At 46.3% G+C, this 23407-nt stretch overlaps 1 protein-coding gene across 1 annotated transcript in view; it reads left to right on the top strand.

The window, feature by feature from the left end:
• PAX7 (paired box 7) overlaps positions 1-23407 on the top strand; it is a 184232-nt gene that overhangs the window by 31503 nt on the left and 129322 nt on the right. The window contains exon 2 of the mRNA XM_039355065.1: positions 5287-5407. The gene's annotated coding sequence lies outside the window, so the exon portion shown is untranslated. The remainder of the gene's footprint in view (positions 1-5286; positions 5408-23407) is intronic.

Here is a 23407-nt window from a genome sequence, read left to right as displayed (position 1 = left end):
TCTAGGTTGCTTCTCTCCTTGAGACTTGTAGCTGGTCCTCACAATTAGGATGGTCAGGGCATCCCATGATTAAATTTTGGGCACTTGGCCTCTATTTAGGAATAGCAACAGCCCTTAGACTTATATGCCGCTTCACAAAGCTTTACAGCCCTCTCTAAGCGGCTTACAGAGTCAGCAACCTGCCCCCAACTATCTGGGTCCTCATTTTACCGACCTCGGAAGGATGGAAGGCTGAGTCGACCTTGAGCCGGTCAGGATCGAACTGCTGGCTGTGGGCAGAGTCAGTCTGCAATGCTGCATTCTAACTACTGCACCACTACAGCTTTCTTCTTATTTTCATTCCTTCTCATTTTCTCTCCCTCCCTCCCTCCCTCCCTCCCTCCCTCCCTCCCTCCCTCCCTTCCTTCCTTCCTTCCTTCCTTCCTTCCTTCCTTCCTTCCTTCCTTCCTTAGCAATAAGACTTATATATAACTTCACAGTGCTTTACAGCCCTCTCTAAGCGGTTTACAGAGTCAGCCTATTTGGCCCCCAACCATCTGGGTCCCCATTTTACCAGTTTTGGGGTCCTCATTTTACCGACCTCGGAAGGATGGAAGGCTGAGTCGACCTTGAGCCGGTGAGAATCAAACTGCTGGCTGTGGGCAGAGTCAGCTTGCGATGCTGCATTCTACCCACCGTGCCACCCGGGCTCAACTTATGACGGTTGCAGGATCGCGCCATTTTGCCATCTTTCCCAGAACAGCTTCCAGCAAGCAAAGTCAATGGATTTGCTTAGTGACCGTGTGATTTGCTTAACGACCATGGCAAAAATCAGGCGCGACTCAAACGGCCGTGTTGCTTAATGGTGGAAGGTTTTCCTGCCAATGGTGGTCGCTAAGCCGAGGACTGCCTGTAAACCATTTGGGGTCAAACGACCATTTCACGGGGGTCGCCAAACAATGCAGTCCGCCATTTTTTCCCCCCTTTTCCTTAGCTGTGCTACTCCCTTTTATTCTATTGGCTTTTGCAAGCCAATCGAATAGACTCTCTTGAATAGAGTCTAATTCTATTGGCTTTCCAAAGCCCATAGGAATTGTCCAGGCTGTCTCTGCCCTGCTGAGCCCGCCAAAAGTCCCATTCTGCAAACGGTGCTGCACCCGTTGAGTAGTCCTCGACTTACAACCGGTTGAGTAGTCCTTGACTTACGACCGGTTGGGGGTCGCGGCATTAAAAAGGTTGAGAACCACTGCTGTAAACGAACACTGCATGATGTCCTAGCAGGGGAGGCCTAACAGCTCCGGTGTCAAGGCACGACAAATTGTTTGGTCTTAATGCTACTAAATAATGTATGGGTCATTTCTCATTTACTGGACTCTGCAAATAAACCACCACAAAACAAACAAACCAACAAAAAACCTCTTAAAAACTCTGCCTCCTCTGTGTTAATCTGCTTTTTTTTCCTTCCCCCTTCTTATTTTTCCTGCGCCCTTCTCTGCCCTTCCTCCCTCCGTTACCGTCAAGCCAGCGAAATTGGATAATTAAGACACATAACCTGCCATCATCATTAATACGCTGTACGCCCACCGTCTTCGGCGCGCATTTTGCCTCCGAGTATCAACAATTACTCATCCGGAACCTCCGCCTTTCTCCTTTCAGGATCTGGGTGTTGATAGAGAGGTTGATAGACTTCGAGCGAGCCCAGATGCCGAACGGCCCACGCTGGCTAAACCAGGATTCAAGCAGCGGTTCCCACCTTCGCCCACTGGGCCGCTGCGGGAGACGGGGAACAGCTAGATGACCACTGTGGTTGGGTGGGGTCTTTTTAGGGTTCACACCCAAGTACGGCCCCTCCTTATAGCCATCTAATTCGATTTCAGGACTGCCCTTAGACTTTCTGGGCCTTTGGGACTAGAAGCTTGGGTGGACGGGGTGAGTTGGCATCAAGGCCAAACTTGGTGATTTGGCGAGAGCTGAATTCCTTCAACCTTAGATAAGCAGCGGTGGGGTTCCTGGGCGTTTTACAGAGTCGTCATATGTCTTTTGGTTTCTGTGCAGGGGTGTGTGTGTGTGTGTGTGTGTGTATGTACAGCTCTGCGTGGAAATATACGTATCAATAAAGGAGAATATGTGTAGCTCAGGGCTGACATGAGGTGCTCTCTGAGCTTGGTGGTTTTCTGGCAGACATTTCATGACCCAACTAGGGAACATCATCCATGCTAGGAGGGAGAAGGGTTTGTGGAGAGGAGGGGGAGGAGGAGGAGGACTGTGGGGGTGCTCTCTGAGCTTGGTTTTTTGTTTTGTTTTTTTTTGCAAACATTTTGCAAACTTCGTATCATCAGTGCTAGAAGGGAGGGGGCTTGCAGAGAGGAGAAGGGGAGGGAGAGGGGGAGGGAGATAAGGAGAAGGAAGAGAAGAAGAAAAAGAATGAAGGAGGAGAAGGAGGAGCAGGAGGGGAGGGGGAGGGGGAGAAGAAGAGGAGAAGGGGAAGAAAAAGAAGAGGCAGAGGGGAGGGAGAAGGAGGAGAAGAAGAATGAAGGAGGAGGAGGGGAGGAGAGGGAGAGAAGAATGGAGGAGGAGGAGAAGGAGGAGGAGAAGACGGAGGAGGAGGAGGAGGGGAGGGGGAGGGGAGGGAGAGAAGAAGGGGAGGAGGAGAAGAATGAAGGAGGAGGGGGAGGGGGAGGGAGAGAAGAAGAGAAGGAGGGGAGGGGGAGGGAGAGAAAAAGAAGAGGAGAAGAAGGAGGAGGGGAGGGGGAGGGAGAGGAGAAGAAGGAGGAGGGGAGGGAGAGGGAGAGAAGAAGAGAAGGAGAAGAATGGAGGAGGAGGGGAGGGGGAGGAGAAGAATGAAGGAGGGGGAGGGGGAGGGAAAGAAGAGGAGAAGGAGGGGAGGGGGAGGGAGAGAAAAAGAAGAGGAGGAGGAGAAGAAGAAGGAGGAGGGGAGGGGGAGAGAGAGAAGGAGGAGAAGAATGGAGGAGGAGGTGGTGGTGGTCTGTGATGCTCTCTGAGGTTGGCTATTTTCTTTCAGACATTTCATTACCCAACTAGGTGACCTCATCAGTGCTAGAAAGGAGGGGGGTTGCAGAGAGGAGGAGGGGGAGGAGGTCGGTGGAGTCCTTGGTGCTTTCTGAGCCTGGTGGTTTTCTTTCAGACGTTTCATTACCCAACTAGGGGACATCATCAGTTAAGGAGTGGGGGGAGGAGGAGGAGGAAGACTGTAAGGTGATGATGTCTTGTCCTGCCTTCAGGGGCTTTGGAGAATAGCTTGACTCCCTCTTCTTTGGGGCAGCCCCTGAGATACTGGAACGCTGCTATCATGTCCCCCCTCGTAGCCATTTCTATAACAACAAACCTATTCATCGCTAAAACCCAAAATCAAAGTTTCGGTGGTTTTTTTTCCCACCTCGGGCACAAAGTCCAGAACTGGTTTCCAGCCAGGCCTGGGGATTTTAGGATTTCCAGCCTTTTCTCACTCAACTGAGGTCCAGAGTACCATTGTGCACTTTGCTTTCAGTCTGGCCTCTCCAGACAACCAGATGATTTAGCCCCGCGCGCCCCCCCCCCCAGCTTTCTGGCCCAGCCGGTGGCATAAATGTCATCCGGGAGAATGGAGAGTCTTCCGGAATGAAGGCAAAGACTTTGGAAATTGCAGCCGGCACCTTTTGAGCCTGGTGAGGTCAGTGTTAATGAAAAGATGTTATCGGGAAGGCTGGCCGCCTGCCAAGCAAACGTAATTAGCGGTATTTGCAGAATAGGCGAAGCTTAACAAGCGCTGGGGTGGGGTGGGGGGCCGAGGAGGGGTGGAGGGGGGAGAAGGAAATGACCCCCTTGTGGTGCTTTTCCAACAAACACTTGTCACTTGGAAAAGGTCCAAGGCAGAGTAACAGCCCCAGCCAATGACTATTTAATTAAAATCTGTCCAGGGCTGGGACGGGAGAGTGAATAAACACAGCGGTGAAATACACCTCCTTTCTCCCTCGTAAGGATCGTGCGCAGGCATCTGGCTGGCCTCCTCCGTGGACCCGCCAACCGCATTTGATTCAGTGTTCAAGAGAGACATTTTTCCTCTTACTCCGTCTCCCCTCCCCTCCTCCTCTGTACTCTGAGAGCAACACCGCCCTTTAAAGAGCGTCGGAAGTGCAGGTGGGCTGGGGCTTAGAAGCCTCTTCTTTGATCCCCATCGAGTTACTGATCGGGTGGGCCAGGACCTGTCGTTGTGGGGCATTTGGCTTTTGGGGGACCAAGTTGAGGGTCGAAAGGAAGGAAAGAGTTAGGGTGGGCATCTCTGCCACTTTAGGGCATATTTCTGTCCTGTCCTGTCCTATCCTATCCTATATTTTATTCTATGTTCTGTTCTAATTCTATTCTGTATTTTCTATTCTATTCTATTCTATTCACTATATTCTGTAGTTTATTCTTTTCCATCTTATTTTATTCTGCATTCTAATTCTATTCTTTATTTTACTCTGTATTCTATTCCATCTTACTCTATTCTACTCTATTCTATGCGATTCTATTCTGCATTCTATTCTATTCTGCATTCTATTCTATTATATTATATTCCATCCTACTCTATTCTATTCTATTCTATTCTACTTTATTCTATTCTATTCTATTCTATTCTATTCTACTCACTATATTCTGTATTTTATTGTATTCCATCTTATTTTATTCTGCATTCTAATTCTATTCTGTATTTTACTCTGAATATCCATTCCATTCTATTCCATTCCATTCTGTTCACTATATTCTGTATTTATACTATTCCGTCTTGTACTGTCCATCTTATTTTATTCTATATTCTATTCACTGTATTCTCTATCCTATCTTATCCTAACTGTTTGTTCCTATTCCTATTCCGTTTTTCAGCTTTGGGCTTGCCTGCTTTTGGGAAGAAAAAGTTTTAATTTCAGGCCTTGCAGGGTGAAGGGTCAGGGGTCATCCTAAGACCCCTTGCAGATTAGGGGCCAACCTTGTGCCTTGATTTTGGTCTATGAAGAGAGAGCAAAGCCAGGCAGAAACTATGGCTATTAGTAAGGCTAAGACTTTTATAGTTGCTCTGACAACAGAATACACAGAGAGCCTCCCTCCAGGGCAAAGCATTGGCCTTCCTAAGGCCATTCAGTGCAGACTTGTAAAATAATTTAGTTCTTCTGTTGTTGCATTAAATTCCCCAGTAATGCCTTTGAGCAGGATATTCCTTTGACCTTTGTTTTCTCGTGCCTCTGGTCTTAAAACCCCAACTTCTTCCTGCCCCAGTGAATAAACTCACCCCAAATGGGAACACTAGGTCTCCTTTTACGTTTTTTCCAGCTCTACCTTGCCTCCGGAAGCCTTCCTGGTGCCGTCTTCATCTGATCCGGCTTGCTTTCTGCAGACCAACCAGGTTGGGTGCTGCCACCTGTGGTATGCCAGAGTACCCAGAATAAAGCAGGTAAACCTTCATTTCTGCACTGTTTTCGACTTCCTGGATGCTTTGCTCTGTTGTGCAAGTTGCCGAGGCCTATAAACGAGGAGGGGAAAAAAAATATGTCGTGGACGTTCCTAATTGTCCCAATTTTAAGCTTGAAAGGGACCCACGTCTCCCCGGGCCTGGTGGGACAAGGGGGCGGCCAGCCACCCTCCTTCCACCGATGACGACGGGAGCGTTAATGCTTTAGCAAAATTGTCACCTTCACCAGGAGTTTGAATTAGTTTTTCTTATAAAAAGCCAGGCACCTCCTGGAGCTGAGATGCTTAAATTTCCCCTTTTTTTGTGTGTGTGAAAACAACAAAGGCCAGGAAAATTTGTCTGAATGGATCCCCAGGTAAAAGAGCAAAAAAAAAATCTCCCCTTTGCAACTTAACTGAGCACAGAAGGATAGTGCCAGGGCAGAAAGAAAGTTTTGGGGTCTCTCCAGACGCTGTGGGCCCCATATTTTGCACTTTTTTCCCCACATTCTTCTTTGGGTCAATAGTTTCCTTCTCTTTGCATCTTCTCTGTTCTCCATCTTGAGAGAGAGAGAGAAATGGGGGCTTCTTTACCTTACAAAGCATGAGGACGCCTGCGCAAAGGGTCTCGTTCAGGTGTGCGTTACAATCGCCAACAAAACATCCCACTTTGTGCCGAATCTGACGCTGGGTTCTGCCTCAGTTTACCTGTCCCAATTAAGCAACCGAGTCGGAAGATCATTTAAAAGCAGTTTATTGGGGTGCCCTGATAAAGTGGGATCTCCCTGTGGAAAGAACCCCAAGATCCACCTTACGTTCCCTTTTATAGTTAAGACATCAAAGAAGATGCAAGATGAAAGGCGATTGGACAGGACCGAAGTTAGCCTCCCCATTGCGTAGGGAATCAGTCGCTTGTCGTCGAACATGCTACGTATTTGCATCCCATAATATCACACGTGTTCATTAACATGAGGTCTGATGTCAGAAGGGGCGTAAAATTTAAAGGTTCACAAAGAGACAATCCAGACGCCAATTTGCACTGACAAAATTTCCTCTTATCGGGAGATATTCGCCACCCATTCCTTCTGTACTTTATTTTTTTTTTCAGTATAGGAATGTTGAAAACTATCAATCAATCCATACAGCAATAGGATAAAACATTCCAGTCTGCAAGGAGCCTTAACACCATTTTAAAAGAGAGAGAAATAAGTCAAATTTAAGAATCAGCATAAAGCTGGAAGGGACCTTGGAGGTCTTCTAGTCCAACCCCCTGCTCAAGCAGGAGATCCTATAACATTTCAGACAAGTGACTGTCCAGTCTCTTCTTAACCCCCCCCCCCAGTGATGGAGCACCCACAATTTCTGGTGGCAAGCTGTTCCATTGGTTAATTGTTCTCCCTGTTAGGAAGATTCTCCTTAATTCCAGGTTGCTTCTCTCCTTGGTTAGTTTCCAACTATTATTTCTCGTCCTGCCCTCTGGTGTTTTGGAGAATAATTCGACCCCCTCTTCTTTGTGGCAGCCACTCAAATACTGGAATACTGTTATCATGTCACCCCTAATCCTCTTTTTCTCTAGACTGGCTGTTCCCAAATCCTACAGCCGTTCTTCGTATGTTTTAGTCTCCAGGCCCTTGATCATCTTAGTTGCTCTTCTTTGCACTTTTTCCAAAGCCTCAACATCTTTTTTGTAATGTGGGTGACCCAAAATGGATGCAGTATCCCAGGCGTGGCTTCACCAAGGCTTTATAAAGCGGTGCTAACGCTTCGCGTGATCTTGATTCTATACCATTTTATACAACCAAGGATTGTATTAGCTTTTTTTTGCATGCTAAAATACAGAGTAACTACGTTAGTTAACCAGTTTCAGAGTCCATGTCGTGAGCCCCTCCGTGCCAGTCCCAGAAAGCCCCTAAAGGGGGGGGGGACAATCCTTGTAGATTCATTAGGGAAACAGCAAAATAACCTGAACAATGGAAGGATACAGGAGTAGAAACAGAGAGGCCCTCACTGCCTTCCAGATGAGTTGCCGTCTCCAATAAAACCTAGTTATGCGGACTATAAATTCACCAAACGATCAGGAAATGCATTATGCATGAATCCATTAAACGTGAAGCGGGGAGAACACTAACAAAGCCGTGTGTTGTGCGAATGCAGCCAGGGCTTTCTCTGACCTGGGGAAGTGCGTAATAAGAAAACCAGGAGCTGGAATCCCAGGAACTGGCCAAAGGGAGTTTCCGTTGCCAAGTCCTGGTCGTTGCCTGCAAGCTTCAAGACTCGGTTTAAATTAAACCCGGTTTAATTTCAGGAGAGGAGACGGTAAGGAGAGGACTCCGTTAGGCTAGTTGCTTATGCAGACCCAAAGGTGGCGATTAATTTTAACAGAACAGCCTGGGTTGGAAATGGACAGCGCTGGATTAAAGGCGTCATCCTGTGAGCACCCAGGTTGTTATTTCCCATTACAAGCTCATTACACACTGCTTCCAAAAGGCCACGTCTTCCAGAAATGGCCTCCAGACAGACATTTACCTGTGTGGATATGATACCTGGCTGGATAAGACAAGTGTGCTAGTCTCTTTTGCACAGCTCGTTGTCTGCAGAGTGGGTTGGGGCAGAAGAAAACCTGCAAAGCAGAAATAGCTTTGGAAAAACATGCTAGCAAAATAAGCATCAAGGTTACCTCTCTGATTTGCACAAGTATATGCCAACTCTTCCTTGGAGTATTATTTCTCTGTGGGAGGGAATAGAATGGAATGGATGGAATGGAAAATGGAATATAGAATAGAATAGAATAGAATAGAATAGAATAGAATAGAATAGAATAGAATAGAATATAGAATGGAATGGAATGGAATAGAAAATGAAAGAAAAGAGAAGAGGATATAGAATAGAATATAGAATGGAATGGAATGGAATAGAAAATGGAATATAATAGAATAGAGATGGAATGGAATAAATAGAAATAGAATAGAATAGGAATGGAATGGAATATAGAATAGAATAAAATGGAATATAGAATAGAATAGACTAGAATAGAATAGAATAAAATAGAATAGGAATGGAATGGAATATAGAATAGAACAGAATAGAATAGAATAGAATGGAATAGAATAGAATATAGAATGGAATGGAATAGAAAATGGAATAGAAGAGAAGAGAATATAGAATAGAATATAGAATGGAATGGAATGGAATAGAAAATGGAATAGAATAGAACAGAGATGGAATGGAATAGAATAGAAATAGAATGGAAAGGAATGGAATGGAATGGAATGGAATAGAATAGAATAGAATAGAATAGAATAGCAGAGTGGGAAGGGACCTTGGAGGTCTTCTAGTCCAACCCCCTGCTCAGGCAGGAAACCTTATACCATTTCAGACAAATGGCTGTCCAGTCTCTTCTTAAAAACCTCCACTGATGGAGCATTCACCGCTTCTGGAGGCAGGTTGTTCCACTGGTTAATTGTTCTCACTGTCAGGAAATCCCTCCTTAGTTCTAGGTTGCTTCTCTCCTTGATGAGCTTCCATCCATTGCTTCTTGTCCTGCCTTCAGGTGCTTTGGAGAATAGCTTGACTCCCTCTTCTTCGGGGCAGCCCCCGAGATACTGGAACACTGCTATCCTGTCCCCCCTCGTCCTTCTTTTCACCAGGCTAGACATGCCCAATCCCAGCAACCGTTCTTTATACATTTTAGCCTCCAGTCCCCTTTGTTGCTCTTCTCTGCACTCTTCATATTCCACTTCCTGCCTTCCAGAGATTATTCTGAAAGAAGCTTTTAATTCCAACCCATCACATAGCTACAACGTGCCTCTTCTCCCACCAGGATAGGAATTGTAATTTGAGGCGCAGCAGACACCTGGTTGGGGGGGGGGGTTAAATAAACTGGGACAACATAGGGATTAAGTGGACTCCATTTATATGATGCCATCTTCTTGTATACAGGAGACAAACTCCACTAGATTTTTAAAGATTGTCTTCCTTATTGTATAACATAGTTCCAGCCTAAGTTTTCATTCTGGAAAGCTTTCTACAACCAGGCAAATGGCAATTGAGGTAGAGAGGAGAGGCAGAGGCAAAAAAAAATCTGTTTTTTTTTTCTTTGCATTACTTCCTGAAAAGGGAAGAGACGATTAGATACAACAGGAAGCCAAATCGGTCAGGTTTTTTTTTTCCAAGGAAGGAAAGATTTTTTTTTTTTTTAAAGCGATGCACTGGTCACCACTGATAACAGAATTCTGGAAGGTGCCGAGAGACGCAGAAGCACGGAGAAATTGCTCTGTTCCAACCGCAGCCTCTGCTGAAGGATCCGGCAAATCTCCCATTTTGGAAAGGAAGGCCAGTTGGCAGGGATGCTACCCCCTGAGCAACAGAAAAGACACAGGTGGCCATCGGTTGGCAGTGGGCGGTGTGGGCAGAGGCGGCAGGACCGCCAAGGAAGCGGGCCAGGCCTTTGGGTGGGAATGTAAGCCAGAGAACTTCCAGCCAGTGATGGAGAAGGGATTAAGGACAGTTCCGTCCGTTTTCCTGAAAGGAGCCTGATTGGCAGATGGTTTCCCACGCAGTGGGAAGGGATGGCGGCTTCTGAAGCCTTATTTGCATGCAGCCCTAGTGAGGTCAGCCTCAGAGATACAAGCCAGGGAGAAGATGGACAACGGAACTTCTCCGCCTGCTGATGGGTCACTCCAGGCGCTGTGCGGTCGCAGTAGCACTCAGACTTATATACCACTTCAGCATGCTTTGCAGCCCTCTCAAAGTGGTTTACAGAGTCTGCCTGTTGCCCCCCAAAAATCTGGGTCCTTATTTTACCGACCTCGGAAGGATGGAAGGCTGAGTCAACGATGAGCTGGTCAGGATCGAACTGCTGGCAGTGGGCAGAATCAGCCTGCAATATTGCATTCTAACCACTGGGAAGAAAGGAAGGAAGGAAGGAAGATAGCAGTAGCACTCAGACTTATATACCACTTCAGCATGCTTTGCAGCCTTCTCTAAGTGGTTTACAGAGTCAGCCTCTTGCCCCCCAACAATCTGGGTCCTCATTTTACCGACCTCAGAAGGATGGAAGGCTGAGTCAACCATGAGCCGGTCAGGATTGAACTGCTGGCAGTGGGTAGAGTTTGCCTGCAATGCTGCATTCTAACCACTGTGCCATCATGGTTCCCTCCCTCCCTCCCTCCCTCCCTCCCTTCCTTCCTTCCTTCCTTCCTTCCTTCCTTCCTTCCTTCCTTCCTTCCCAAGCAACAAGACTTATATACCGCTTCACAGTGCTTGTACAGCCTTCTCTAAGCGGTTTACAGAGTCAGCCTCTTGCCCCCCAACAATCTGGGTCCTCATTTTACCGACCTCAGAAGGATGGAAGGCTGAGTCAACCCTCAACTAGTCAGGATCGAAGTGCTGGCTGTGGGCAGAATTAGCCCACGATGCTGCATTCTAACCACTGTGCCACTATGGCTGTAGATCACCACGAGGTGCTTGCTCCCTGCAGAGTGACAGCAACAAAAGGTAGGTTCCTCCACTCCCACGCTTGGAGATGAAAGATGGGAAGAAATTTATTTTCAGTTAGGAAAGAGCTAGATTCAATTCCAGGGCAGAAGAGGCTGGATCTAAACTCTGCCTCTGAAGCTGGAAATATCCCCGTCTTCTGAGCCTTTTTAAGGGGAGGACCCGTGTGCCTCTGGAACACACGTGAGCGTAGCATGGGACGGACAGATGATGCTTTTCTGTTTCATGTCTCACCTGAGTCATCGGAAGAGCGAGGGAGCTTGTGACGGATGTCTCCTGTGCTCTGACAGCTAATTGTTTCAGGCCACTAAAGGGGGGTCAAGCTGAACTTGCACATCTAAAGTCTCCTCGCTAACCACCGTCCTCCTGCGTGAGTAACACAACAGCCACCTCCTCTAGTCGCACGACACACACCAGGAACACAAAAGGAAGCTGGCTGCTTATTAAGCAGGTGACACGGGCGAGAGGGAACAAGTTGTATTGTGTTCCTCTTGACACACAAGAGGCAGCAGGTGTTTTATAACGGGTAGCTGCTGAGCTCGCTACCGTTTTGCATCCAGGTTCCTTCTTTCCTAATCTTGGATCCTTGGGTTACATCGGTGGAAAGAGTGGTGGGATTCAAATAGGTGAACAACTGGGTTCTCTGGGTGGATGCCGCTTCCAGGAGTCCATTCTGGGCCTGGGCAACAAAAAATTAGCAACCGAAGTGGTGCAAACTGGCTGAATCCCATCACTGGGTGGAAAGAATCGGAGTTACTCCTTGTCTCCTCCATTGCTTAAATGGAAAAAAGCAAGGTTTTACACCTAGGCAGGAAAAACCAAACCCACAAGTACAAATTAGGCGAAACCTGGCTCAAAAACAGTAACTGTGAGAGGGACCTTGGAGTCCTAGTGGATGATCGTTTAAACATGAGCCAGTCGTGTGCGGCAGCAGCCAAAAAAGCTAATACAATCCTTGGTTGTATGAACAGAGGCATAGAATCAAAATCAGGTGAAATATTACTGCCGCTTTATAAAGCCTTAATTGGGGCATATCTGGAATCCTGCATCCAGTTTTGATCACCGCGTTACAAAAAAGATGTTGAGACTTTGGGGAAAAAGTGCAAAGAAGAGCAACTGAGATGATTAAGGTCCTGGAGACTAAAACATAGGAAGAAAGGCTTCAGGAATTGGGTTTGGCTAGTCTAGAGAAAAGGAGGACTAGGGGGGACATGATAGCAGTATTCCAGTATTTGAGGGGCTGCCACAAAGAGGAGGGGGTCAACTTTATTTTTCAAAGCACCAGAGGTCAAGTCAAGAAAGGACGGATGGAAACTAATCAAGGAGAGAAGCAACCTGAAATTAAGGAAAAATTTCCTAAGAGGGAGGACAATTAACCAGTGGAACAGCTTGCCACCAGAAGTTGTAGGTGCTTCCTCACTGGAGACTGCACAGCCACTTGTCTGAAATGGCATAGAGGGTCACCTGCTTGATCAGGGGGCTGGACTAGAAGACCTCCAAGGTCCCTTCCAGCTGTATTCTAAACGCCGACCTATTCTCCTAATTTTTTCATTCCATCTTCCATCTTTTTAGAATACCCTAGAATAACAGAGTTGGAAGGGACCTTGGAGGTCATCTAGCCCAACCCCCGCTTGAGCAGGAGAGTCTTATGTACCATTTCAGACAAATGGTTGTCCAGTCTCTTCTTGAAAGTCTAGTGTGGGTGCGGAATCCAGCGTGATCAGGTAGCCCAGCATCCGTTGGATGTTTGTTTGTTATCATCCTCCCCCGAAGCCTCTCTCTATCTCTCTCCTTTCTAAAAAGAATTTAGCCTCAGCTTGGCAGCTCCAATCAATCCTGGATGATGGTGGTCGGTTTGCAAAGCCCCTAGCTGCTCCTTTCCCCCCCCCCCATCAACAACCCATTCCCCCCCCTCGTCATCATCTGGCCAAACAGCTTCATTAAAACCTTCTAAAAATAACACCGGCATTCTTTCTTCAGCCCGTGGGTCTGTCTTCTCCAGAATAGAATAGAATAGAATAGGAATGGAATATAGAATAGAATAGAATGGAATATAGAATAGAATAGAATATAGAATGGAATGGAATGGAATAGAAAATGGAAGAGAATAGAATAGAGATGGAATGGAATGGAATGGAATAGAATAGAATAGAATAGAATAGAATAGAATAGAATAGAATAGAATAGAATAGAATAGAATAGAATAGAATAGAATAGGAATGGAATGGAATATAGAATAGAATAGAATAGAATGGAATATAGAATAGAATAGAATAGAATAGAATAGAATAGAATAGAATAGAATAGAATAGAATAGAATAGAATAGAATAGAATAGAATAGGAATGGAATGGAATAGGAATGGAATATAGAATAGAATAGAATAGAATAGAATAGAATAGAATAGAATAGGAATGGAATATAGAATAGAATGGAATAGAATAGAATAGAATAGGAATGGAATATAGAATAGAATGGAATAGAATAGAATAGAATATAGAATGGAATGGAATAGAAAATGGAATAGAATAGAATAGAATAGAATAGAATAGAATAGAATAGAATAGAATAGAATAGAATAGAATAACAGAGTGGGAAGGGACCTTGGAGGTCATCTAGTCCAACCCCCTGCTCAGGCAGGAAACCCTATACCATTTCAGACAAATGGCTGTCCAGTCTCTTCTTAAAAACTTCCAGTGTTGGAGCATTCACTGCTTCTGGAGGCAAGGAGTTCCACTGGTTAATTGTTTTCACTTCCTCTGCCTGGCTGCGATCTTAAGAGTTGTGCATTTGAGGGGGGGGGGTCATCAGAACGCCTCACCCCCTCGTCACCACCTCTCCCAGCAGAGCAGCTCAAGGAAGGCAGCAACCTTGGGAAAGTTTTCGTTCTCTTCAAATGAAGTCCCCCTCGGACGACTTGCAGGACCCGCTTTCTGCAGAAAGCCAATGAAACGCCGTCAGCTTTTCATCCTCTCTGCTAGGTCCCCTTTCCACCCGCTCCCCTTGTTCTCCAACATCCCACCTGTGGCCAAACCCTGAGTTATGGCTTGAGGCTCCCAGCCCGGGCCACAGATTCCTCGATTCCCAGCCAAACGTGGCCCTCCAGGAGAGCGTGGGCTGCGAAGGGCGTCTGCAGAGCGTGGCTGAAAAGTGGCAGCCGGAGTTGGTGGCTGTGTGCACGTGGCACCAGGCGGCACCAGCCTCAGACAACGTGGCGTGTCTCAGCTGGACCTGATTCTCTCTCTCTCTCCCCTCCCACCATTTCCTTCCGCAAGCGGTTTTAAGTTTGGAGCCTGCTTTGATTTATGGGATGCCAGCTGCACACCTAGCTTCCTTACTCACCAAGCAATTAGCAAAAAACCCGTTCATTTCCAGTGAACAGCGAGAACCGTTGGAAACTTAAGGACAGGAGAGCATCCTCCTGAACATCCATCATGGTCGGGGAAAGGTATAAAGGGGCTTGGGGAAAGGAAGAGGGGGGGAGGGGGGGCTACTGTGCTGCCTTATCCACTTGCCACTCTTCAGCAGCTTCACACCTGCTCCGGTTGTTTTTTCCTCCTTATTTTGGCATGCAGTGGCGGCTTAGAGGCCTGCCCTCCTTGTGGGAGTGTGAAAACAGAGCCGTGGGGAAGGAGAGGGGTTATGATGGCCCTAGTTATGGAGAAGAGGACACTTCACATAGAGTGGGGCAAATTAAAGAGGATTTGTAAGGACCCACCCCACTTTGCATCTTAAGAAGACAGAACTCTTGGAATAGTTCTTCCAACAGGCATCCTTTATTAAGAGAAAATGGTTGCAGGCGTTCTAGACAGGAGCTGGGGCCCAAGCCCTACGGTTCAAGGTTTTAAGGGGTCCCCAGCAGCCCCACCCCACCATCTGTCCAGCGACAATCCCAGGCGTTACATTTAGAGGGGAGTAGATGAAAGCTGATGGCCCCATTGTTATGACTTAGTCCTTTTGAAGTTGTACTGAAGGAAGTGAGGGCCATAAAGCCCCTTTGCTCACCCCCCCTTCCCCTTCATCGTATGACAGAATCCAGAGAGGGCAGAAATGGGGTTTTCCATAGTCGATAACTAGAGATGAAATATAATTGGATTCTGACAGGATTCTTGTAGACCAATGTCAGGAAGGCCTATGTAACTTGGCTTTGGGTGGCATCTGAAAGAGTAAAATTTTAGGCAGAAACCGGCAGGACTAGCGTGGGAAATATTTTGAAAGTCCTGTCAGGAGAAAGCTGTGACATACCACTGCTGTGCTGCAGCCAAAAATCCACAATTGGATGCATCCCTGAACTCCAGTCAAACTGAATGAAGATTGGAACTTTATTTAACCTCCGGGAGAAGTGAGGCCATTCATGTTGGTGCCAAAGAAGGCAGAGCGCTTCCTAAACAAGCTTCTTCAACCTTCTGCGTCTACTTCTCCAGGCTCCTCGGTGGTTGAAGGCTTCTGTTGGAGCTTCCAGCTTTTATCCGTGAGGTGAGGATCAGGAGATGCCAAGGGTTGGGCAAGAATGGGTGAAGGTTGCCCTAGGGCTCAGGACCCTCGGGGGGGGGGGGTCTCCCTTGAGGCCATCTAGGCCAACCCCCTAATCCATGTGAGAATCCATATTGAGACATCCCTGACAGAGGACTGCCTGGTTTGTACTTCAGGACAGTGGACAATCTGCTGCCATCTGCTGTGGCGATGGAGAATGGAATGGAGTGGAATAGAATAGAATGCAGAATAGAATGGAATGGAATAGAATAGAATAGAATAGAATAGAATAGAATAGAATAGAATAGAATAGAATAGAATAGAATAGAATAGAATAGAAAATATGGAATGGGATGGGATAGGATAGGATAGGATAGAACAGAACAGAATAGAATAGAATAGAATAATAGAACAGAATAGAATAGAATAGAATAATAGAATAGAATAGAGAACAGAACAGAATAGAATATATGGAATGGAAGAGAATATAGAATAGAATAGAATAGAATAGAATAGAATATAGAATAGAAGAATAGAATAGAATAGAATAGAACAGAACAGAACAGAATAGAATATATGGAATGGAAGAGAATATAGAATAGAATAGAATATAGAATAGAAGAATAGAATAGAATAGAATATAGAATAGAACAGAACAGAATAGAATATATGGAATGGAAGAGAATATAGAATAGAATAGAATAGAATAGAATAGAATAGAATAGAATAGAATAGAATAGAATAGAATAGAATAGAATAGAAAATATGGAATGGGATGGGATAGGATAGGACAGGACAGAACAGAATAGAATAGAATAGAGAACAGAACAGAATAGAATAGAAGAATAGAATAGAATAGGAATAGAATAGAATATAGAATAGAATAGAATAGAATAAAATAGAATAGAAAATGGATGAAAATGGAATGGAATGGAATGGAATGGAACAGAACAGAATAGAACAGAACCTGGTAGGGACCTTGGAGGTCTTCTAGTCCAGCCCCCTGCTCAAGCAGGAGAACCTATACCATCTCAGACAAGTGACTGTCTAGTCCAGTGGTGGCGAACTTATGGCACGCGTGCCAGAGGCGGCACTCTGAGCCCTCTCTGTGGGCATACCTGCTATTGCCCCAGCCCCACCTCCCCCCGCGGCCCCCTCTTCACCAGCAGCCCCCCCCCCAGAGGAGAGTCGCCCTGAGTGTGGTTCGCATGGAGCAGCGCAGCCAAGCACATGGAGCTGGGCAGCTGGGACAAGACTCTGCCCTTGCACTCCATTGGACACAGATGATGCTGCAGAGTTTAGACGGAGGGCATGGTCGCCATAGCACTGCTGGGCTGCCTGGGCGATCTGCAGTGGGTTGTCGAGGTGGTGAATGGCCCTGCAGATGTGTGGGGTGGGGGCAGAGTGGGCGGGATAGGGCGGAGCGGGGCAGGGCGATTTTTGGGCACTCTAAAAGGTTCGCCATCACTGGTCTAGCCTCTTTTTAAAAACGTCCAGTGATGGAGCACCCACGATTTCTGGAGGCACAGCTTCCAGAGAGAATCAACCTGGAGTTAAGGAAAACTTCCTTACAGTGAGGACAATTAACCAGTGGAACAGAAGTTGCCTCCAGAAGTTGTGGGTGCTCCATCCCTGGAGGTTTTTAAGAAGAGATTGGACAACCATTTGTCTGAAATGGGATGGGGTCTCCTGCTTGAGCAGGGGGCTGGACTAGAAGACCTCCCAGGTCCCTTCCAGCTCTATTTTCTGATTCTGAACCCTCAACTCAAACTTCAACGTGAGGTTGGCTGACAACTCTGCTGTGCTTCCCTTTGTTTCTTAAACTTCTCGTGAAAACCCTGAGATTTTGGGGTGATTCTTTCCACCGGGGTCAAAGCCTGTGTGGCATGCCAAGAACTGTGATTTCTCCCCCCCCAGTAGGCGGGAACCCTCCTTTTTTAGTTCTCTCATTTTCAGTTTTCAATTTTTATTGAACTTCTCACGTGTGTTTTCAAGACTGCGGAAATTTCCAGCGCCTGTCACTCAGCCGAATCCATGTACCTCCATTGATCAAACTTGAGCAAGATTTCTCCGGTATAATTATTTATTTCTTCCCATCCTTAATATATGCGTCTTTCTCCTCTCTTTTTGCTCCGCTAAGTGCTCCCAGGTGGCAAGCAGGTTTGGAAAAAAATGCAGTACCAAAGACTAAGAACTCAATGAAGCTGTTACTCAGATCGATTCAGGATTCAGCTCTGTGAAAGATACGTGTTTTTCAGATGTTTTAAAGGGGGGGAGGTCAAACGCCGGTGCTAGGAAATTCCTTTCTCTGCTTAGTAAAACCAGAAAGTTGCTCCTGCCTGGAGGCCTGTAGTGGCAAGACTGAGCTGTTGGACTCAAACTAAGGAGTTGTAGATTTAGGCTCGCCTCTTGAGCCAGAAAAACCCGGGCTGTCAACAGCCAGCTCGAGAATCCAAATAAATATTCCAGGTTCATTCCGTTTCCGAAAATCTTCCTGTTTATCGAATACGCAGCAAAATAATGTTGAAGCAAAAACCAGCTCTGAGGCTCCCAGACACGAGTTCATGGAATTAAACAATAATTTCCCCCAGCCAAACCCCCGCCCTCTCAACGTTGTTCGTGTAAAAAATTGCACTTTGTTATGGGAACCGTCTGCTTCCTCTCTGCACCTGCTGCGCTGTCCTTGGAAAGATTTCAGGGTCTTATGGTCTTCAGTGAGACGTTTCGTTTCTCCATCTCAGCCATTCTTAAGCAACACCTTCCCTCCCCCCCCCCCTTACTCTACTGGCAAGTTGAAAGGGAGAGGCACGTAGCTGCCAAAGTTTCCCTCTTGACGTATCGACACCCCAAAAGAAGAATAGATCTGGAAATACATAAAAACAAACATACCTACATATCGACATTGATTAGGGGTTTAATTTCCTAATCTTCCCCCCTCACCGGGGTCATTCAAAGTATCTAGAATGGAATTTCTTTATTAGCTTAGCGGCTCTAACATTATTGGCTGCTACCCCTTGCACCTCCTCAACTGGGTATCCTTTCCATTTTACTTGATGTTGCAGTTTTCCTCTACAATATCTGGAATCCAAAATTTCTTCAATTTCGTAATGCCTCTCCACCTCAGGAATTGGGAGTGGAGGTGGTGTTTCTGGACTGGCCTCATTCTTTAACCTTGAACAGGCTTTTAATAAGCTGCAATGAAACCCTGGCTAAATCCGGCTGTGTTTTACTCCCATCGCAATTTCTGAGTCCAACTGACATCACAGGGACATTACTATGGGGGGAAACCAACCATGAATATTTTGCAGGCCAATTTTAACTCAATTGCCACCTCCCAACTCAATGTATCCAGCGGTTTGTAGACCAGCCACAGAGTCGCTCTCCGTGGTGCTGAACGTGCCATCAAGAGGACCAACTGCTTCTCCACCACTTGACTTCAGTTGGTTGCCCCCGGTTGGGGTCTGTTGTGTGAACCAACCCTTTGAGATAGAAAAGGACTATGCCACAATTTCCCTTGCAGAAAATCTCAGGGTCAGACTATCCTGGTTAACTGAATCTTAAACAATTGGTGGTGCACAAGGAATGCAATTGCTCTGCCATCCTCTCAGAGCAAAGGGTGTGTGTGTGTGTGTGTGTGTGTGTGTGTGAGGGATTGCAATTCCCCCCCCCCCATCAGCTCCAGAGTCTCTTCGAAAGTCAACTCTGGCCTGTAATTACATTCCCGATGCCAGTTACATGGCACGGAGTTGACTTGTGACACATTCAAAGACCAAATATTTAGGACAGCAACGGTAGCATGGAAGGATAAAACGAAGATTTCATTTCCCACGGCGTGGCGAATTCACTGTGTTTTGTTCAGGAAACCCTAGTTAAAAACCTCGGCTTAGTATTTTGTCTGAATTTGGCCAGCCGGTTAAATCTTCGGGCATCCCACTTCAAACATTACACGTAGCCCTCAGCTTAGTGGCTGTTCGAAGGTACAACAACACGAAAAAAGGGACTTAGGACTGTTTTCCACACTTAGGGCCGTTGCAGCATCCCCTGGACATGTAATCAAAATTCAGATGCTTGGTAATTGATTCATATTTATGACGGTTGCAGTGTCCCTGAGTCACGTATAAGATAAGCAAAGTCAGTAGGAAAGTCACGCTTAGCCACAACCGTGTTAACTAACTTAACAACTGCAGGGATTCACTTGCAAGAATGGTTGTAAAATGGGGCAACATTTACTTAACAAATGTCTTGCCTTAGAAACACATTTGTTGTTTTTCGTAAATCAAGGACTGGCTGTATTCCTTTCAATACGACGGAAAATCATCATAACTGAATATCGTGCTCCCAGGTATATGCTGTTAATTCGTTCGCATCACCCCCATGCTTGTGCCCTCAAAATCCCCAAGATGTTTCCTTTAGGAGAACGGCACCCCATCAGGAAATCTGTAGCAGGCTATGGCCCCGCCCATTTTATTGCCCCTCCAAATATGTGAGGACTAGAACCTTCGCTTCTATTTTGTTCTTACTGATCCCAGGGTCTGTTTTGTCTGGGGTTTTTTTTTTTGTTTTGTTTTTTTGTTTTAGGAACCAAAGGAAACGTGTATCTTGAATCCTAAAGCGTGTTTTTGTAAACCCTTTTAAGATGTTTGTTTTCGTCGGAAGCGGAGCGTAAATATTTCTCCTCCTGCAACGGGGCATCTGCTGGGTTTGCGTCTTTGATCGGTGCCCCTGTTAACCTGCGTCTCTCTCCCTCCCTCTTCCGCCCTGCCATGTGGCGGTTGCCAAAAAATCCATTTTAGGGGTTGGCAATTCTCCTTCTTTCTGTTTTGCATTGTGAGTTTTCCTTGCCTATTACCCAGGCAACAAGATATGGCTGTTTCCCTCTTTTATATTTTGCTTAGGAAAGAATGAGGGGTTGGCTTGTTTTTAGCACGTGTGCACGGTGCACACGAATACACAAACACACACCAACTTTTGCGGAGGCTCTTTTTCCAATCCCTACTAGCCCTAGAAAAATGAAGTTGCGTTCCTCCTTCTGCGCTAAGGACCGCCGTTCGTGATTGAATTCTTGGAAATGGGTCTGGATCCGACCATTTAATACCTCGACTTATAGCCATCCATTTAGCGATGGAAAAAAGGGACTTAGGATTGGTCCCCACGCTTACGACTGTTGTCGTATCCCCGCACTCACACGGCCAAATTCGCGCACTTGGCAACCCGCCTGCATTTATGACAGTTGCAATGTCCATGGGTCATGGGGTCGTTTTGGTGACCTTCCCAGATGGCTTCCAATAAGCACAGGCAGTGTGTGTGGGGGGGAGGGGATTGGATTTGCTTAATGACTTCATGGTTCACTTAATAACTGCGGTGATTTGCTTAACAACCGTGGCCAAAAAAAAAAAAAAGATTGCAAAATTGGTTGTGGCTCCCTTAACAACCAGCTTCCTTAGAAGTGGAAATTCTGTCCCAACTGAGATCATAAATCAAAGACTATCTGTATACGGAGGTGCATGGCAGGACCTTTTCAGGTGTGGCCCCTGTATTGTGGAATAGTCTCCACCAGGGGGCCCCCTAGTGCCAATATAGGCTATTTGTGCATAAAGCTAAAATCTGGCTATTTCCTCCAACTTTGGGTTGTATTCGGCAGGCAATACCCTTCTGTTGCTGCTGCTGCTGCTGTTGTTGTTATTATTATTACTGTTATTATTATTGATCATCGCACAGTCAGCCAGATGTTCAGACTGGATTTGGCATTTTGTCTACCTATCGAGTCCTTACCCAGGACCTGGGATAGGCAGATGTGGATGTTTGATGGTATTACAAGTATCGTCGCAGGATGGAAGCAGTTCCCAGTAAGGCCGCCTTTTGCAATTGACTAATGGCGAATTTGTCAATGCCGATGATGGTGTTCAAGTGGTGCTCCAGTTGTTTTGGGATCACACCCCAGGCGCCTATTACTATTGGTACTACCCTTGCTTGCCTTTGCCACAGTCTTTCTATTTGTAGGTCTTTGTATTTTGTTATCTGCTCCAGGTCTTTCTCGTCTATTCTGCTGTCTCCGGGCACTGCCACGTCCACTATCCAGACTTTTTTGTCTTTCTTATCGACAATTGTTAAGTCCGGGGTGTTACGTGGCAGGTGCTTGTCTGTCTGAATTCTAAAATCCCAGAGCAGGGGTCTTCAGACCTGGCCCTTTTACGACTTGTGGACTTCAACTCCCAGAATTCCTCAGCCAGGCCCCTGTACCAGAACAATTTAACGTCTTCATTTTCTTTCTCTATTTTATGTCCCACCAGTTCTTGCTTGCATTGTCGTCATCATCATCATTGTTGTTGTTATATTTATTGTTATTGTTTATTGTTGTTGTTGGCAATTAATCTCTAAAGATATTGAGTGATTTTTCCAATTTGGACCATGCCCCAAAAGCTTTGGCCTTGCTTTACCAAAGACATTAAGGGCGTTAAATGCGGATTAATCTTCCATGTGAATGCCATCGCTGGGGGAACTAACCCAGCAGAGACTATTTCAAGTCAGAACAGCCCTGTTTTAAACTCCTATCAGCTCTTCTGACCTAACTGGAACAATAAATGAGTTTGCCAGGTAGGACGGCTTGCGTTTTAATTAATCTCTCAGCTTGCAAACAACCCCAGTAATTTGCAAGGCTTTTGCAAAGGGAGATTTTCAGATATGTCTCATTTGCGGGGGATGTGGGTGTGTGTCTTGCAGTCCTCAGCTCACCGCAGAGAGAAAGTGGATCTGGGTCTCTATGTTTGTTAAACCCCTCTCCCCAAATACTTAGGATCGTTGTGTTCATGCAACAGGTGTAAAAATAATCTCCAAACAGTCAGATAAACTGTCATTTCTTATCACCTGTCAACCCAGGTTTTCCCTCTTGGATGACCGAGAGAGCTTTCGGCTATCATGGACAAAAAAAAAAAAAACCTTTGATAAAAGCACAAAGCTTTCGAGGGGCCTGTCTGCCATGCCTTCCTCAGAGCCTGAATCTGCAGAGGAAAATGAGCTGGAACAGGACCCTATGGAGGGCGAGGGAGAGATGTCTGTGGCTTCAGAGGATTGTGGGGAAGAGCAGACCGAGGCAGGCCAAGGCCCTTCAGGATTGGGACAGGAGGAACAGGAGAGGCAGAGTTCAGGCGATAAGCAAGGGCCACCCCCTCCTGATCCTAGAGCACGGAGAGTGGAGAGGAGGAGGGAACAACGCAGGCAGGCTCAACTACTCGGGAGGAGAGCGTCCCGCCCCTCTCCACAAGGCACACCTGGAGACTGAGATTTAAGGAGGCGCTGTGGGGAGAGGCATTTGTCAGGAACAAACGCTGATTCCTTGGAGTTTCGTGTGTGTTGTTGCTGATCTCTTGTTCTGTGACTTCTGCTTGGAAACCCGGAAACTCTGACCCTTGGACTGGCTGACCACGTTGCTTAGATGTTTGAAGATCTCGGACTGTGTTTTGGCTTCCTTTTTGAAACTGCTCTGGCAAGTATGTATTCACCCAGACTCATTAGGTTTACGGTGTATGTGTCATTCCTTGTTATCTCCGTGGCCTTGAGTAAATTCCTCTCCTAATCAGACTGTATGTGAAACTACTTGCAGCCAGAGGCAGCTGAAGGTGTGTGTGTCTTTCCTTTGTTCGGAGGCTTGCCAGAAACGTGGGAGCATTTGGGGAAAATTTGGAGCAATTAAAGGGCGGTTGGAATTGCCAGCTGACTGCATTGCCTCGGTGCTGTGCCCTGGGTCATCACACTGTCACTTTGGGGGGGGAGATGATTAAAAAGATAAGAGAGTTGGGATTAGCCCTGCCTGGTTCGAAACGGGGTTTGGTGCCAACCAGAAAAGCCTTCGCCTAAAATCCCTGCCGAGTTAAGAACCGGGAAGACTTGTAGCTGAAGATAATTTGCTCAGATATGGATACTTTCCTTCTCAACCTACTGGGGGGGGGGAAAATGAGATTCCCCCCCCCCTTTGCCTCTTCGCATTTTTGAGGGAAGAAAGGGCGGGCAAGAGAATTGTGCCTGACTTTGCTTTGGAT

This window comes from Crotalus tigris, unplaced genomic scaffold (assembly GCF_016545835.1).
Source record: "Crotalus tigris isolate CLP2741 ecotype Arizona unplaced genomic scaffold, ASM1654583v1 scf7180000018590.67127310178:1205815, whole genome shotgun sequence".
NCBI classification, from domain to species: domain Eukaryota; kingdom Metazoa; phylum Chordata; class Lepidosauria; order Squamata; family Viperidae; genus Crotalus; species Crotalus tigris.
Note: the sequence above shows the minus strand (reverse complement) of the source record. Positions and strands in the feature narration are given on the sequence as shown.